At 51.5% G+C, this 5000-nt stretch overlaps 3 non-coding genes across 3 annotated transcripts in view; all 3 read right to left on the bottom strand.

Annotated features, from left to right (window-relative positions):
* Window positions 1-828, bottom strand: part of LOC126977719 (large subunit ribosomal RNA) — a 3975-nt gene extending 3147 nt beyond the window's left edge. Inside the window, exon 1 of the ribosomal RNA XR_007732389.1 lies at window positions 1-828. This exon is cut by the window's left edge and continues 3147 nt beyond it. This is a non-coding gene — a ribosomal RNA (large subunit ribosomal RNA).
* A 539-nt stretch (window positions 829-1367) lies between these two features.
* On the bottom strand, window positions 1368-1524 carry LOC126977806 (5.8S ribosomal RNA). The gene has a single exon (XR_007732433.1). It is a non-coding gene; the product is annotated as a 5.8S ribosomal RNA (ribosomal RNA).
* A 376-nt stretch (window positions 1525-1900) lies between these two features.
* Window positions 1901-3805, bottom strand: LOC126977640 (small subunit ribosomal RNA). Its single transcript, XR_007732315.1, has one exon. It is a non-coding gene; the product is annotated as a small subunit ribosomal RNA (ribosomal RNA).
* Window positions 3806-5000: the final 1195 nt, after the last annotated feature.

Genomic DNA, 5000 nt, shown 5'->3' with positions numbered 1-5000 from the left:
ACACGGCTGCGACGACAGCGGCGTCGCGTCAGCATCCGCACAAGGGCAGGATGTCGACGACGACTCTCGCTCGCGTCGGGCCGGACGCGTCCCCGGATGGAGACGCGTGCGCGTTTCATGACAAGTACCGTCCGCCGCCGGCCGGCGATCGTCACGGTCGGACGGCTGTGCGCGTGAACGCGCAGCCGCCCGGCTCCCGGACAACGCTTAGGCCGAACAGACGAACGGGTCGCGATGCATAATGTGTACTAAGAGAGAAGTGCACGCCGTCCGGGTGCGTCAACGGCGGCGACCGGTGAACGCGAGCACGAGTCTCGCGCACATCGCGGCACGCCGCCGTACGCCCCGGAGTGACGATGAATCTCTCCGTTCGTTCATTCGAGTTTCGCAGGTTTACCCCTGAACGGTTTCACGTACTCTTGAACTCTCTCTTCAAAGTTCTTTTCAACTTTCCCTCACGGTACTTGTTCGCTATCGGTCTCGCGGTTATATTTAGCCTTAGATGGAGTTTACCACCCACTTAGGGCTGCACTCTCAAGCAACCCGACTCTGAGGAGAGTCCCTCTCGCGGACTCGCTCCGTCGCTACGGGCCTGGCACCCTCTATGGGAAAACGGCCCCGTTCAAGACGAACTTGGACGGGAGCGGCGACCGCGAGAAAGCGGAACCTCCCTAACACCACATGTCCCGCGACCGTGACGACCGCGGGATTCGGCGCTGGGCTTATCCCTGTTCGCTCGCCGCTACTGAGGGAATCCTGGTTAGTTTCTTTTCCTCCGCTTACTAATATGCTTAAATTCGGCGGGTGATCCTCCCTGATCTGAGGCCAACGATAAAAAGTATGAGGCAGACACGATATCCGTCAGCGCAGCGACACCGTCGTGCGCGCGCCGCCAATAAGTCTCAACGACGTATCGTCGACCCGCGCACGTACCGCGATCGAAGCGCCCTTCGGACGTCGAGTCCGCCTACTCGTTTGCACGCTCACGTCGGGCCGAAATAACACGTGCAGCGCACGGGACGCGAACCGAAGGCGCAGCCACGCACGCCGTTCACATAGAGAGCTCTGCATAGATTAATTAAAATTAATCACGAGATATCCGCGTGTGACAGCGAACGAGCGCGCCCCGGTACCGCGCCCGTCTCCGTGACCCACGTCGGGCGTGAGGCGGAGACGGCGTTGCACGCGAGCAGCACCACGCGTTGCGGCTTATTTTACATTTTCGAACGGATCGAGCGGGCCCCGGAAAACCGGCGGGGTTTACCCGAGCCCGGCCCGAAGACCGTCACTCGTTTTACACGTTTTTTAGGCGCGCAAACAGTGTTGTCAGCATACAGCGACGGCGTCGTCGTATTCTTTTATGCAGCCGGCCCTCAGACAGGAGTGGTCCTGGATATTTCTCCACGGACCGCAATGTGCGTTCGAAATGTCGATGTTCAAATGTGTCCTGCAGTTCACACTATGACGCGCAGTTAACTGCGTTCTTCATCGACCCGCGAGCCAAGTGATCCACCGTTCAGGGTAATAGTTTTTTATATTTAGAAAATACGTGAACGATCTCTGTGTGTAACAAAATATTATGTGACGCACGCATTGCGCGTACGTCGTGATCTCGACTCGCTTCGCACTCGACATGAGCGCGTCGCGAGACGCACGCGCGTCGCGTACATGCGAACCGCGCCCGCCGAAGCGTCGTGCCGGAGACGTCGTGCCGGACACCCCCCACATGCGGCGGGAGATGTCAGCGCGCGCGCGGCAAACGCGACAACGTAGCACAGAGAGCACATCGCGAGCGCGAAAATAATCAGTGATTGACACGTGATTGAAGTTATCATCGTCAACAGTCGGCTGTGAGCGAAGCGTGTCGGCGACAACGCTCGCGCACGCGACCGTTACACGTTAATGATCCTTCCGCAGGTTCCCCTACGGAAACCTTGTTACGACTTTTACTTCCTCTAAATGATCAAGTTTGGTCAACTTCCCAGCAACGCCGACGGCCGCGAAGCCACCGCGTGTCGGTCCGAAGACCTCACTAAATCATTCAATCGGTAGTAGCGACGGGCGGTGTGTACAAAGGGCAGGGACGTAATCAACGCGAGCTTATGACTCGCGCTTACTAGGAATTCCTCGTTTATGGGGGATAATTGCAAACCCCAATCCCCAGCACGAAGGAGTTTCAACGGGTTGCCCGGGCCTCTAGGCCAGGGAGAACATGTTGATTCCTTCAGTGTAGCGCGCGTGCGGCCCAGGACATCTAAGGGCATCACAGACCTGTTATTGCTCAATCTCGTGCGGCTCGAAGCCGCCGGTCCCTCTAAGAAGAATTTTAATACGCCGCCAGTGAGTTGCGCGACCCTGAAGCCGCGCACACCTAAATGACGACGCCTATTTAGCAGGCTAGAGTCTCGTTCGTTACCGGAATTAACCAGACAAATCGCTCCACCAACTAAGAACGGCCATGCACCACCACCCACCGAATCAAGAAAGAGCTGTTAATCTGTCAATCCTTCCGGTGTCCGGGCCTGGTGAGATTTCCCGTGTTGAGTCAAATTAAGCCGCAGGCTCCACTCCTGGTGGTGCCCTTCCGTCAATTCCTTTAAGTTTCAGCTTTGCAACCATACTCCCCCCGGAGTCCAAAATCTTTGGTTTCCCGGAAGCTGCCCGCCGAGCCATTGTAGTAACGTCGGCGGATCGCTAGATGACATATTTACGGTTAGAACTAGGGCGGTATCTAATCGCCTTCGAACCTCTAACTTTCGTTCTTGATTGATGAAAACACCTTTGGCAAATGCTTTCGCTGATGTTCGTCTTGCGACGATCCAAGAATTTCACCTCTAACGTCGCAATACGAATGCCCCCAGTTATCCCTATTAATCATTACCTCGGAGTTCTGAAAACCAACAAAATAGAACCGAGATCATATTCTATTATTCCATGCACGAAATATTCAAGCGGCATTTTGAGCCCGCTTTGAGCACTCTAATTTGTTCAAAGTAAAATTGTCGGCCCATCTCGACACTCACTGAAGAGCACCGCGATAGGATTTTGATATTGAACCGGCGTTTTACCGCCGGCTCACCGACGATATGCTCCGCAGACGTGTCAGTATCACCGCGGATGCGATGCACCGACAGCGCGGCGCACAAATGCAACTACGAGCTTTTTAACCGCAACAATTTTAGTATACGCTATTGGAGCTGGAATTACCGCGGCTGCTGGCACCAGACTTGCCCTCCAATTGTTCCTCGTTAAAATATTTAAAGTGTACTCATTCCGATTACGAGGCCTCGTAAGAGTCCCGTATCGTTATTTTTCGTCACTACCTCCCCGTGCCGGGAGTGGGTAATTTGCGCGCCTGCTGCCTTCCTTGGATGTGGTAGCCGTTTCTCAGGCTCCCTCTCCGGAATCGAACCCTGATTCCCCGTTACCCGTGACAACCATGGTAGTCGCAGAAACTACCATCGAAAGTTGATAAGGCAGACATTTGAAAGATGCGTCGCCGGTACTGGACCATGCGATCGGCAAAAGTTATCCAGATTCATCAAAATTAACGACTTCGGACGCGAGGCCCTCCGTCGATTGGTTTTGATCTAATAAAAGCACTCATCCCATCACTGGTCAGAGCTCTGATTGCATGTATTAGCTCTAGAATTACCACAGTTATCCAAGTAACTGAGTAAGATCTAAGGAACCAAAACTGATATATTGAGCCATTCGCGGTATCGCCTTAATACGGCTTGCACTGAGACATGCATGGCTTAATCTTTGAGACAAGCATATAACTACTGGCAGGATCAACCAGGGAGCTGCTGCAAACAACGATTGTTGTCGCGCTCAGCGCGTCATGCGTCGCGATCTCCCCTTAGGGCGTCGCGACTATGACATCTTGAACATATCGTGAGATATCCGTTCGCGCACTGTATACTATATATCTCAAAGGCATACGGTGCGCGTTGAACGAATCATAAATCGGCGATGGGCCGATTGTATGTTATGAAAGTTCAGTAACGAGAGTCCCTTCGGGTAATAATAAAAATGATGACACGCAATAGAAGCGGTATCAACGTATTAATATCGGTACACGTCGTGATCACAAATCGGATCGACGCCCGGTGCTTGAGAGGAGCGTGAACGTCTCGCACGCGTGAAATGCGCGACGCGTTCCGGCTTGCGGGCCCTCACGTTAAAAATCTTAACAGAGGGAAACCGTCGAAGCCCAGTCGGCGTCTTGGTGCGCGCAAAAAATTTACACGATCGCTTTCAACGTGACGAGGATCGCCGCAGCGTATGATACTGTAGAGAGAGTGAAGAGAGGAATTATGAGAAACGAAATCACAAAAAACCTTTCAAATCACCAAATCAAATATCATCCGCATAGGGAAACTCGAAAACGCTCGATCGACACAGCGCGGTGAGTCTGTCTCATTTTTTATATTGTAAAAAAAGAACATATAAAACAACGCGCGACACAAACACAGACACAGACACACCAGCTCTCTGCCCCGAGAGTACCAACAACCGTATTGTTATTATATCATCGTCGTTATCATCGCGCGCATTCACAAACTTACTCAAATATAAATATATATTAAATAAAATATGAATGACGATGACGACGACGAGAATAATAAAACAGCAGCAGTTGTTGTGGCTGGGGGTGGTTGGTGTTGTGCGCGTTTTTGTATTTTTGTCGCGTGCGTTTTTCACTCTTTTTACAAGAAAAAACTTGAGCGGCGTTGAATTCGGCGTCGCGAACCGTTCGCTACGGACTCGACTCTCGACGCCGACTGCCGTATGTGTGGTGCACGCGAACGATATGAACGTGTAAACTCTCTGATATGTGAATAAAGTGATTTTGATTTGATTTTACTATTTATTAATAACATAATATTGAATATGCATTGCGGCTTCGAAGAAAAAATCGTTTTTTTTTTTTTTTTTTTTTTTTTTTTTTTTTACTTTATTAATAACGAGTACGATAATGTTCAGTAATAAACGCG

This window comes from Leptidea sinapis, chromosome 45 (assembly GCF_905404315.1).
Source record: "Leptidea sinapis chromosome 45, ilLepSina1.1, whole genome shotgun sequence".
NCBI lineage: Eukaryota > Metazoa > Arthropoda > Insecta > Lepidoptera > Pieridae > Leptidea > Leptidea sinapis.
The sequence above is the reverse complement of the archived record's forward strand: the minus strand, read 5'-3'. Positions and strand labels throughout refer to the sequence as shown.